Raw genomic sequence first — 13,149 nt, forward strand, 5'->3', positions numbered from 1 at the left:
TTGGACTAAGAAAGGGAAGGAAGAAGGCGAGTCATTCTCTATTACTATTAAACATTCATTGATAGATAGTAACATTTTGTTATATTTAAAAATAAGATAGTGTATTTTTTTATATTGAATATAAAATGATGCTATTTTGGATAATTAAATATTTAATTTGATATTATTGGAAAAGGACGGAGTTATAATAAATTAATAAACGTGGCGAATATAAAAGATAAAGTAACGAGGGCAGTAGTGGAAATAATTTTATCGGACTTGGGTTGTTGGAAATTAGTATTTTGGAAATGGGGACCACTGTTTTTGGATTGGTAAATAAGAGAGAGAGTTTAAAAATGTTCGGTTTGGGATTGGAGGGCTTGAAGTTGCCACGTGAAAATACATTTACTTTTTATGACGTCAGCTTCTGATTAAAAATTACTATTTGGAGTTTTTGGAATTATTGTCACGGTCCCTTTTTTCTATATAAATTGTTTTTCAACATAATTTTCTCGTTGGGTCGGTGCAGACTGGGACATTTTTTTTTTTTTTAATTTTAATTTTTTCCTTTTATTTTTCAAACTAGAAAACGAGAGGAAGAGTAGGACCGCATAATTAAAATATTAATAATGTATATGAATCTATATTATATATGAAAGAGGCCAAATAGAACGAATTTTTACATACATTTTCATTTTACCCGAAACTTTTAAATATATGCTCATTACTCCCTTGATTTTTTATAATTAGTTATTTAAATCCTATTCAAATTCACGCATTTTTACGTAACAACATACATTTTCATCCAAATACCTTTTTATGTAAGTAGGTTTATTTATATCTTTCATGTCATTTATTTGTTTTGATTTCGATTTCTTGGAGTGAAAGTTTGTTTTACTTCTCATCTTTGTTATTGCTTTGTGTGCAACGTGGATGATTTTGATACAAGGTTTTTTTTAGTGATGTTGTCCAAATGTATGAGTATATGCATATTATATTTGATTCATACAGAATGTTAGTTTGTTTGCTTCCTTCTTTTCTACCATAAGGTAATCTTATAATTAATGAAACAAACTAGTTATTTATTTTCTTATGTTCATTAGTATATTTTTTATGTTTCTTGTGTTTGAATTTGTATTCTTTGTTGGCTGTCTTCACCTAAAGGTAGAAGTGTATGTGTATTATGTTTGATTTGGTACATAATGTTCTTTTAGTCGATTCTTTTTATTTCACCACCAGGTAATCTTATAATTAATAAAATTAACTAATTATTTATTTTCTCATGTTCATTAGCATCTTTTGTATGTTTCTTGTGCTCGAAATTTCTGTCCTTCGTTGTTTTCTAAATATTTTTTTTAACTAAAAAAAATGTTAGGATTTAAATATATACCCGAGGAGTAGTTGGTTGAGATGAATATTCCCTATATCTTGAAGTATAGAGAAAACGTGAATGGGGATTTGTTTTAAAAAAAAAGAGAATATTTGTTCTCGATAGCATAATTAATGGAAACAACGGATTATTTATCTCCTCGTATTCAATAATGTGGTTTTTTTTTATATTTGTCTTGTGTTAGGAATTTGTTTTCTTTATTGGCTTTCTAAATGAGGATTTGTCTTTCCATATAAATATTTTCTATATTTTGAAGTTTAGAGAAAACATGAATGAAGAAGAAATAGTTTAAAAAAAAAAATAGAGATAAAGGAGAGAGGATTTTCTCAAATTAGGCAATGGATTAGATATGAGTTGGAGTTGAAAATATCATCTTCTTAATTTTAGTTTTTAGAATCGTGATTTAATTATTGTATTCATTATCATTTCATTTTCATTCTATGATGCGAATTTTGTTCTTGATAGCATAAATCTATGTTATATAACTTACATGACGTCTATTATTTTTTTTTAATTTTTATTAAATTAATAAAATCAAGTAACTCTATAATTTTATTCACTTATATAATGTGTTATCGATCTAGGACATTGGTAGTAAATAAAAAATATGTATTTCATAGAAAGTTTTTTTTTTCTTTTTTTTTAAAGAAAAAAAATCTAAAATAAAACAGCAAATGAACTCTCTTTGTTCGTTTATTTATTTATTTTAAAAATGAATAGATATTGGTAGTTTTATCGTGACAATAAATTATGTCAAAAATTAAACTTTCAAATTTTGTGAAACAATAAACATGTGTTTTATTTTTTATTTTAAAATTTTCAGGTGTCTATTTTACCGTTTTAAACCTAACACAATATTAAAATTACTAGTAAAAATGATATTGAATGGTAATAAAAGTTTGTTCTTTTTAATTTTTAATTTTTTTTTATATATATTGTATTGTTTTTGTCAAAATGTTGCATTAGCTATATTACAATATCAGAATATTAATATATTTATCTTTTTTTTCTTTGGACTGTATAAAAGATTTTTATATGAAAAGAATATAATATTGAAACATTAGAATAAAGATTACTGCATTATCCAACTTTCAAAAGGTATATAGTAATTAAAACAAAATCATTATATAGTATATGTTTAATATGTCCTAAAAATAGGATATATATTCTAATTTTTTTCAATTAAAGCAACAAGATTTCACATATAATATACGTGTTCTTGGACTAGTAATAACAAATACTTAAATTATAAATAATACCCTCAAAACATATTAACCTTTAATTTGAATAATAACCCATAAACTTTATGATTTGTTACAATCACACTTTGAATTTTTAATTTCATTAATTAGTCTTTGTAGTTTGTCAATCAATTCCTTGTAGTTTGGTAAAATTTTGTGTTAATCTAGATTCATGGGTTGTATAAATATTTCAACCTTTTTAATATAATTTTTTTTAATTGGAGTAACATATAAATTCAAAATTTATAAAGAAAATTAACAAAAAGTTAATTGAACTTATTTTAAAGAAAAGTTAATTGAACGTGTAATTAAACTGAAATTGGCTAATTAAATAATAATTTAAAATTTATGTTAAAAATTTACGCTTGTTCTTGTTTTTTCTTAGTTACAAATATATTTTTAACTTTTTTTTAATTGAAGTGACATTCAATAGAATTTAATCGTGGATACATACTTCTCGTGTATAAACATAACGACAAAAGCTTATAAAAAAATAAATAAAAATAACATTTGGAATAAACTTCAAAAATTCAATTATTGAAATAAAATTTTTAAAGTTTGAGGTGTACTTGAAATCAACGTAAATTTTAATGATATTTTTAATAAACTTTACTAAAAAAATTAAGATTTCAAAATTTATTTTTATAAATAGTTCGACTGGTTTAAATATTGGAAGTTTACTTGATGTGAAATTCAACATGTTTGAACTTTCATTTTCATGTTTTTAACTCCAAAAAATAATATAGATTTCAAAATTTATTCTCAACCTTTACACTTATTATATTTCAGGCTGATTTCTTTTTTTCTTTTTCGGAAAATTACATGGAATAACAAATTAAATATAGGATTAATTAGCAACCTTGTCATCAATTTTTTAAATTTTGCAAATATGGTAATATATTAAAAACTTAAACCACGTCACTTATACATAAGGGGAGTCTTATTTTATAATTTTTTCCTTATTCCAAACATACCCCTCAATCAAAATTAGGGTTTATTGGTGTTGCTCTCCGTTTTTCTGTTATTCCATCCCATTCTTCTCTCTATTGCCGACTCCCTGAAGCTCCCCCTCCTCCACAACAACTCCTTCTCTTTCCCTTCCCATACCTTCTTCTCCAACACCCACCGCCTCCCCCTCCTCTTCTTTGCACCCTCAATTCCCTCTCATCTCCGACGACTCCACCGGCTTCACCTAGTACTTCATCGACCTCCGTCTTGGCACCTCTCCCAGAGCCTCCTCCTCGTCGTTGATACCGGCAACGACCTCGTATGGGGCAAATGTTCTGCTTGCGGCGAGTGCTCTCATCACCCTCCCTCCTCTGTCACTCCTTTTGCTTCTCCCCGTTCCACTGCTTCAACCCCCATTGATTTTGTCCTCAAAGATTCATCGATTTCGTCCTTAGTTTATTTACATACATCACCTTCTCCTTTTTTTTCTTGTGGTTGAAGTTGACTTATGAAATCATCTATGTGCTTGTATACACAATTTTAACAATGAGATAATAATTAGATAACAATATAACAATTAATATAAAATAGTAATCAATCCAATATAACTAGTATCATTAATAATCAAGTATCAAATAGTAATCAGTCAAGAATCAAATAATAATCGACATCGGTGCTAATTATGTGACAAAAAAGAAGAAGGTACTCAAAAGACAATATCATAAGCTACCAATGGTTATTGCTTTTTGATTACATCACAAGCCAAATGGAAAACAAACAAATAATAATTATCCTCAAATAGTAATTGATATCATTGGTAGTCAATATAGATAGTAATCAAACAATAATAAGAAAGAAATCAATATTATTAACAAGCAGTATCAATAATTATACAACAATCAGATGACAATAGGTATATCTGACAACAAGAGAATACTCAATGTCAAATGATGAGCTAGTAAATCAATGTCATTAGCAATCAATATAAGATAACAATAAGATAACAATCAATATGAAATAGCAATCAGACAGTAATAAAACTACAATTAGATAGTAATTGATATCATTGTCAATCGTCTGATAATCCGACAATCAGATGCAATCACACATTTTTAACTGTGAGGGCATTTTGATCATCCGACTATTTCAATTGGGTTAGACTTGTTATTTTGCTATTTCCTGCAAAATCTATATATGTACACCATGGGCCTAATTTCACTATTATTTTTTTTTACAGCCTTACCGCTGCCTTTTTTTTTTTATTATTATTATTTTGTATACTTATGTTAATAAATGAATACTTAAAACTATGTTATTTATGCCAATATGAGTTGTACTGACAAAAGTCATAGATTCGATTCTTCAGTCCACTTTTATTTTTTTAAAAAAAAAAATCATGTTACTTGTGCTAACATGAACTCTATTGATATCAATTTATAATATCGACCTTTAAGTCAAAAGTTCGATTCTCCACTTTATTTATTATAAAAAAAATCATGTTATTTATGCCAACATGGACATAGTTCAATTACCATAAACTTGTATTATCAAACTTAGCTTACTTATTAAGTCAACTGCTCATTTGTTCAAAGATTCACACATTTTTTTTTAAAAAAAAAAAAATCATCATTTTGAACACAAAAAGTGGATAATCAAAATTCCTTTGCACTTATTAATCTTATATATTAACTTTCATGCTATTGAATACATTGATTTTAATTTTAAGAGTCAAAGGTTTGATTCTCCACTCCAAAGCGTGATTGACTTGTTGCTTTTTAAGTCAGATAGGGGGACATCTGTTTGTTTGCTTTGTGGTGTGGTTTGTTTTTGAGTTGGCATGTGGTTTGGCTTGTTGATTGTATGTTTTTAGGTTGTAATGACTTCGGCTTATCTTGTTGTTTATGCTCTTGTTTAGACACTTTGATCCTATGGCTCTTGACATCTTTTTAATGATGATTGATTGTTGTTGTTTGTTAATTCTACCTTAAAAAATATCAGCTAGAGGGGGAGTTTGTTAGAGTCTTATTAAGTGGCTCTATATTTATTTAAGGTTGCATGTGGTGATTTTGTTGTTGTCACAAATGTTTTCTCAGAAGTTGTCACAAAAGATGTCAATCCTGCAGTATATTTTCTTTCCTTGTTTGGAAAATTACTGTAGATTTCTTCCGCCGAATATTTTCCTTGTTGAAGCGTTGTTGATTCCGAATGGGGATATTGTTTCCTTTCTCGGCTATTAATTTAAAAAGAAAATGGTGGAGTTCGATTAGAGTTACCGTCTCTAATTATCTTTGTGGAGTTGTTCTATGTCCATTGGGAGGCCAACTTGTGTGACATTGAATGTATCAACATCTTTGCTAATCATATTCCATTGTATGAAATCGTTGCTGAACGGTTCGAGATTAAGAGAATTACTTCTATCTTAGGGGGAGCCTAAGACATTGTTGATCATAAGGCATTCACAGTATTAAGAGGAGCCTAAGACTTCATTACTCAAGGAGAAGTTCTCCAGCTTAGGGTGTATCTAATATTTACATTAGTGAAAGGAGTTCACTATGAAGAGGAAAGATATCATTGCTTGAGAAGGAGTTTCATACATTGTCAGAAGTCGAAGTGTTAAATCCTACTATTATAACAGTTTGGGGGAGCTTCAGTGTTCTTAAGAGGGGGTCTCATTTGTTATCTCTTATAACTCGGTATTATCTTGTTTTTACAGATTAAGCCAAATCATTTTGTTTAACATCTATTGTCTGAGTGAAAAATCATCTTATTTTTCATTTGGTATCAAAGCGGAATTCCTTTATCTCAAGAGTATCGATCATGAACGGAATCACCACTACAAGAAAAATGAGATCCCCCGACGCCTAAATCAATTGTTGGGAGCTTGATCGTCGGGAGACAGGGTGTCTCCCGACGAAGTAAAAGGGTGTCGGGAGTTTCCTGGGAACTCCTGATGAATAAAATAGGCGTCGGAACTCCCAATGGATTTTTCCCGAACAAGCTCCCGACGACCCATTATTCATCAGGAGTTCCTCTCCAGACATATTTTCCACCTTTTTTCAAAGAATTATGACGTCGGGAGAAGTTCAATTTCTTGTAGTGACCAAAGAAGGTGGCTCCACCACTTTCCTCCTGTTATTGATGGAATAAATCATTCTTACTGGAAAGAAAAAATGATTGCCTTTCTCAAGTCTCCTGACAATAAAAAATGAAAGGTTGTTGTAACTTGTTGGCCTCATCCAACCACTAAAATTGAAAAATGGAAAGAAAATCTTGAAACCAGAAGTACAGTGGTCTGAAGCAAAAGATGAAGCATCCTTAGAGAACTCACGAGCATTGACTACAATATTTAGCATTGTTGATCATAATATATTTCCTTTGATTAATACCTGTGTTTCTGCAAAAGAGGCATAGGATATTATTTCCATTGCTAAAAAAGGAACTTCAAAGGTTAAAATGTCATACAAACTAGATTAAAATGTCATGTATTCTTTCCATTAATACTCTAGATTTTAGAATCTTACGATACATGATGATGAATCTATTGTTGATTTCAATATTCGATTATTAAATCTTGTCAATGAGTCATTTGATCTAGGAGAATTTTTTTTTTTAAGGAGAGGCTTATATGAAAGGTGCTTAGATCCTTACCTAAGCAATTTGATATGAAAATTATAGCAATTGAGGAAGCACAAGATATCACCTCCATGAAAGTAGATGAGTTATTAGGGTCATTACTTACCTTTGAGATGGCCACAGAGGGAAAATTTAGAAGAATAATAAGGGAATAACGTTGCAATCTTATGTTGAAGAAATACATGTTGATCCCGACAAAGAGTCATCGAATCTCTGGCCAATTCTATTGCCTTGTTTTCAAAATAATTCAACTGTGTCCTCAAATGGTTCAAAAAAAATATTGGACAACTTTAACTTAAAAACAATAAGTATAATGGCTTTCTCCCCTTTAAACAACTTAGATTCCACAATGAAAAGAAGGAAGAGGCGGATAAGTTTGGTTCTATCGGTGTTTAGAAAGACAAGTCTTTCAAAAGCGGGAAATGTAAAGGATATGGGCATTTTCAAACGAAATGTCTCAGTTTTATGAAAAAGTAGAGTAAAAGCTATGTTCTAACCCTGTCTGATGATGAATGTGAATAGAGCAGTAACTTAGAGGAAAATGTCAAAACTCTTATCAGTAATATCTCTTCTGACACATCATCATGTGAAGTTATTGAGCATGATGTATTTGTAGAAAGTGACAACAACGATAATCAACATGTGTCCACCGATCCATCCTATCGAGCTATTTTAATAAATGAAAAGATCATTTGAAGATTCTTCATGTTCAGAAAGAAAGAATTAAGATGATTTGAAGGTTCTTGATGTCCAAAAAGAAAGAATTAAGATGATTTGAAGGTTTTTGATATTCAGAAAGAAAGAATTGAGGCTCTCATGGCAAATAATCACAGACTCATGGCTATCATTGCTGATCTAAAATGAAAAACCATCTCCAAGGCGTGATTGACTTGTTGTTTTATTAAGTCAGAAAGGGGAAGATTTGTTTGCTTGTTTTTTTTAGTTGGTATGTGGTTTGGCTTGGTTGATTTTATGTTTTTGGGTTGTGAACACTTTTGCTTATCATGTTGTTTCTACTCTGGTTTAGACTCTTTGATCGTATGACTCTAACAACTTTTTAATGATGATTGGTTGTTGTTATTTGTTAATTTTGCCTTAAAAAATATCAGCCAAAGGGAGAATTTATTAGAGTTTTGTTAATTGACTCTATATTTATTTAAGGTTGCATGTGGTGGTTTTTTGTCACAAGTGTTGTTTCAGAAGTTGTCACAAAAGATGTTTTTTGCAGTCTATTTTTTTTCCTGATTTGGAACTTTTTACAGATTTCTTCTATGGATATTTTCCTTTGTTGAAGTGTTGCTGATTCCGAATAAGGATATTGTTTATTTTCTCGGCTGTTAATTTAAAAGGAAATGGTGGAGTTCGAATAGGGTTGCCATCTATAATTATCTTCGTGGAGTTGTTCTATGTTCTCTGAGAGGCTGACTTGTGTGACATTGAGTGTATCGACAACATCTTTGCCCATCATATTCCGTTGTGCGAAATCATTGTTGAAGAGTTCAAGATTAAGAGAATAACTTATGTCTTAGAGGGAGCCTAAGGCATTATTGATTAGAAGACATTCACTGTCTTAGGAGGAGCCTAAAACTTTGTTACTTAAGGAAAATTCTTCAGCTTAGGATGTACCTAAGGTACATCAATGCAGGGAGTTTATTGTGATGAGGAAAGATATCATTACTTGAGAGGGAATCTCATATACCGTCGGTAGGCGAAGTGTTCAATACTAATATTATCACACTTAGGGGAGCCTAAGTGTTCTTGAGAGGGAGTTTCAATCTAGGGGGAGCCTAGGTGATCCGTAAGTTAAGGCTCTTCGTGTATTATTGTAAATCCTATCACTTTACAAATAAGTACGACGTCATAATCATTTGACTCTTTAATATTAGTGGATTATTTTTCCTGGACTTTCTGTCCCCGACGTAGGTGAATATCACCGAATTGATAACCAACCCTTGTGTATTATTTCTTACAACTCTCTTTTGGTATTATCTTGTTGTTACAGATTGAGCCAAATCATTTTGTTTAACATTTGTTGTCTAAGTGGCAAGTCATCTTATTTTTCAAATACTATTTTCACCAATAAACTTCTTTGTTTTATTTTTCACTTTTTATCAATATTTTTAAGAACCAAACCTATTTTTTTTTTTGGAAGGGGGATAGTTTTAAAACTTGATTTTGTTGTTCGAAAATTTACTAAGAACTCAAAGGTTTCTTTAGAAATGTAACAGTAAGAAAATTTAGAGGTAGTAAGAAAATTGGGAGGGAATCAACATAAGTTCTTCATTTTTTTAAAAAAAAAAACATAATTTTAAAAAACATAAGACTAAAAAAATTTTAGCCCATTGCAGATCCAAAAAATGAAAAAAAAAAAAAAAAAAAACATCCTCCTTTGAGTTTGATGTTTCAAAAAGAAATTAAAAAAATAAGTTGAGGAAATGAAATGAAAAGAGAAGGAAAGGAGAGAAAAATGATGACAAACGGCGCAGTGCGACATAAGCATTACTCAACAATATTCTCATGTTGTATAGAACTACTTTGAGGTTCTTTAGGGAATAAGGCATGGAATAGAGCCACTACGTAGAAGTTTCGAGAGTTACGAAGGAAACCTCGAGCTCATATTGTCATGGGTTGAGAATGACAATTGAATTCTCTGAGGCCTAATTTACCGTTATTCTTCAGTAGCTCAATGGTAGAGCGATCGGCTATTACTCGATTGGTCGTAGTTTCGAACCTACTTGGAAAGATTTGATTCATTCCGAATTGTTCAAATCTATATATTCTAAATTTATTGTACTAAAAAATGATATCATAAAGATTGAATAGATGAACTCTTGCTTTGATAACTTGTTAAATTACCATTAAACTTAAAAGTTTAAAATAAAAATAAATTTAATTATTCTTAAAATACCAATTGACCCAAACGCTTAAAGAGCCAAACAAGTGGAAATAAATATTACTTGGGGAGGAAATAACATTATAGGGAAAAATAACATTATAGGGGCTTGAACATATAACATCCTGAACCCAACTTACTATGATAAAATTTTAAATTATTAATTGACCCAAAAACATAAATTTATGGATAAAGGTAAATTTAATTATATCATCTAACATTGTAGGGACTTGAATATATGACATCCTGAACCAACCTACTCTGATAAAATTTTAAATTACTAATTGACCCAAAACCGTAAGTTTATGGATAAAGGTAAATTTAATTATATCATCTAACAATTATGTCAATATACACTCGGTCACTTGTAAACTTGAAAATTTGTATAAGGTTGAACAAATGAAAAATCAATGTAATCGAGGTTTAATATCGATTTTCAATTTTGTTTTTTGTTTTTTTTATATATATTAAAACATTCTAATGTCACTAAAAAAAAATCTATCATTTCCATGCAGGTCGATTAAATTAAATATCACATGTTTCAAGCTTCAATATATAGTAAGCCCATTCTGAAAATGTCTCACTATATAACTATATACAATAATTAAACAAAAAAATGTATATCATATCACAAATAAAATAGGGAAAAAGACAATTCCCTTTTAACATTTAAAGTTTCATCCTTTTAAAATATATATATATATATATCCTCTTTGTTTAAGTAACAAAAACATATATCAAAATAATCACGTGTGGAGTACATTAATTAACTGATAATCTAAAAGAATTATTAAAAAAATATATCAAATTAAAAAGATCCTTTGAGAACAACTTTTTTTAATCTTTTTTTTTTTTTGTTAGTGTTTACATTTCGTAATTAAATGTCAGAATTCTTGACCAAATTATTCAAAAATTAAAACAAAATTTTAAAAACTATATTTCTTTTAGTTTCAAATTTTCCAAAGGAATTTGAGAACTGCTTTATAAGTTGATTCCAATAAAATAAATTTATAGATATATAATTTATTTAGTTTAACTTTTTCGGTGATTAAATTTGAAAATAAATCATTTAAAAAACGCTTTCGAAAACATTCTTGAAGTGTATTTTAAATAGTTTTTATCGAAAGAATTTAAATAAAAATGATTTTTAAAAAAATAATTTTTTCCCTAATCAATCCAGACAAGCAATGAAAAAGTGTTTACAAATTGAATTTCTAAGGTCACATTTGGTAATTATATGATATTTTATTTCAGTTTTTAAAAATTAATCCCACCTCCAAATTCTTTCTTTATTATCTACTTTTTATCAATGGTTTAAAAAAGCAAACCAAAATTTAAAAACTAAAAAAAATAATTTTTAAAACCGTGTTTTTGTTTTTGGAATTTGGTTAAAAATTCAATCATTATACTTAAAATTTGTAAAAAAATAAGGAGAAAATAAATTTAATTTTAAAAAACTAAAAACTAAAAATGAAATGATTATCCAACGGAGTCTAAATTATAAATAACAAAATATTTAGCCAACATAACATAAATTACTTTTTTTTAGTTTAGTTACCTTGTATATTTAGTTCACTTTGTATTTGTAAATTTAGTTCATTTTGTATCTCTTTCATGTAATAGAAATAGAATATTAAAAGTTTCTATCAAAATTAAATAAATATAAAAGTTTTAGAAATTATTACTTTAATTTGTTGGTTATTTAATAGAATACTATTTTTAGCTAAATCAACTAATTAGTTTATGGTACTTTATGAACATGTTTCATTTGGAAATAAAGTAAGAAATTTTATTACATCTCAACAATAGTAGGCACTAATTAAATTACAACATATTTCAAACTATTAAAATTAAAATTGTAACTAAATCTGATCGGATTAAAAGTATATAAAATAAACCATTGTTTCAATGAGAGTACAAGATCAAAAGTAATTTATACAAAAATAAATGAACAATGTTGTATACAATGACATAAACTCAGTCAATGTCATATACTTATAATTAGTTGTTTAACGGTCGCATTCATATAATATAGAAAATTGTTAGAAATAATATTTAAAGTTTTTCACTATTCACAAATAGTACCGTTTTTTGCCAAAATTTTAAGGGTTTATCTTGATGCATCTTGACTATATTAATACTAAGATTAAAATAAAATTTTATCTTTTTTAAGTGATTCATTTAAAGTAATGATTTTTTTAGACTTTCTCGATAGAACCTTGGCCAAAATGAGGATCGTGTGTACCATTATTTTTACGAATCTTTTCTAAATCTTATATAATCACCTTCAAATATTTTTCATATTCGAATGAATATTGAAATAGAGAATGTGAAAAAGATTACTTATATAATATTTGTGAAAAGTTATGTAAGATAAATTATTTGGAGAGAACTATGAAAGAAGAATAGTAGTATCGATCTTTGGTTTGGTTGGAATTCTATCGAGAAAGTCCAAAAAACACGGATGGTTTGAATGTCATTAACAAAAGTAAAATTTTTATTTTGGTCTCGATAATGATCTTAGACGAAATATGTTTGAATAAATCATTGAAACAATTGACAAAAGATGACGCTATTCGTAAAAAAATAAAAAATAAAAAAACTTTTAAAGTAACTACTCATAAAAGCAATTATTTAATTAGATTTTTTCCTTTAAAAAAGAATATATCAAATGAATATATCTCATTTATCTTAGAGACCTAAGGATCGATCATCAAAAAAAAAAAAAAAGGAAAAAAAGTGTCGGTGAGAAAATATTAACACAAACCGACTAAATTTGGTCAGACAGGACTAAAGTGAGTATGTGGATAACTATATCGTTTAATTTTATATTTTTTTAAATATTAAGATTCAAATTAGGTCAACATTGGACTTTCTGTTAAAGATAAGCTAAAGTATTGGCATTTGAGAAATGAGGTGTCAATATAGGAACCTTTCAATTTGACTAGATATTTCTTTTTTTTAAAAAAAGAATGTAATTATCATATGATAAAATTCGAAAATAAGGGAAAAAAAAATAATAAAAGATTTGACATTGACAATCGTGTGTCAGTGTAAAGACCTTA

Source organism: Benincasa hispida, chromosome 1 (genome assembly GCF_009727055.1).
Source record: "Benincasa hispida cultivar B227 chromosome 1, ASM972705v1, whole genome shotgun sequence".
NCBI lineage: Eukaryota > Viridiplantae > Streptophyta > Magnoliopsida > Cucurbitales > Cucurbitaceae > Benincasa > Benincasa hispida.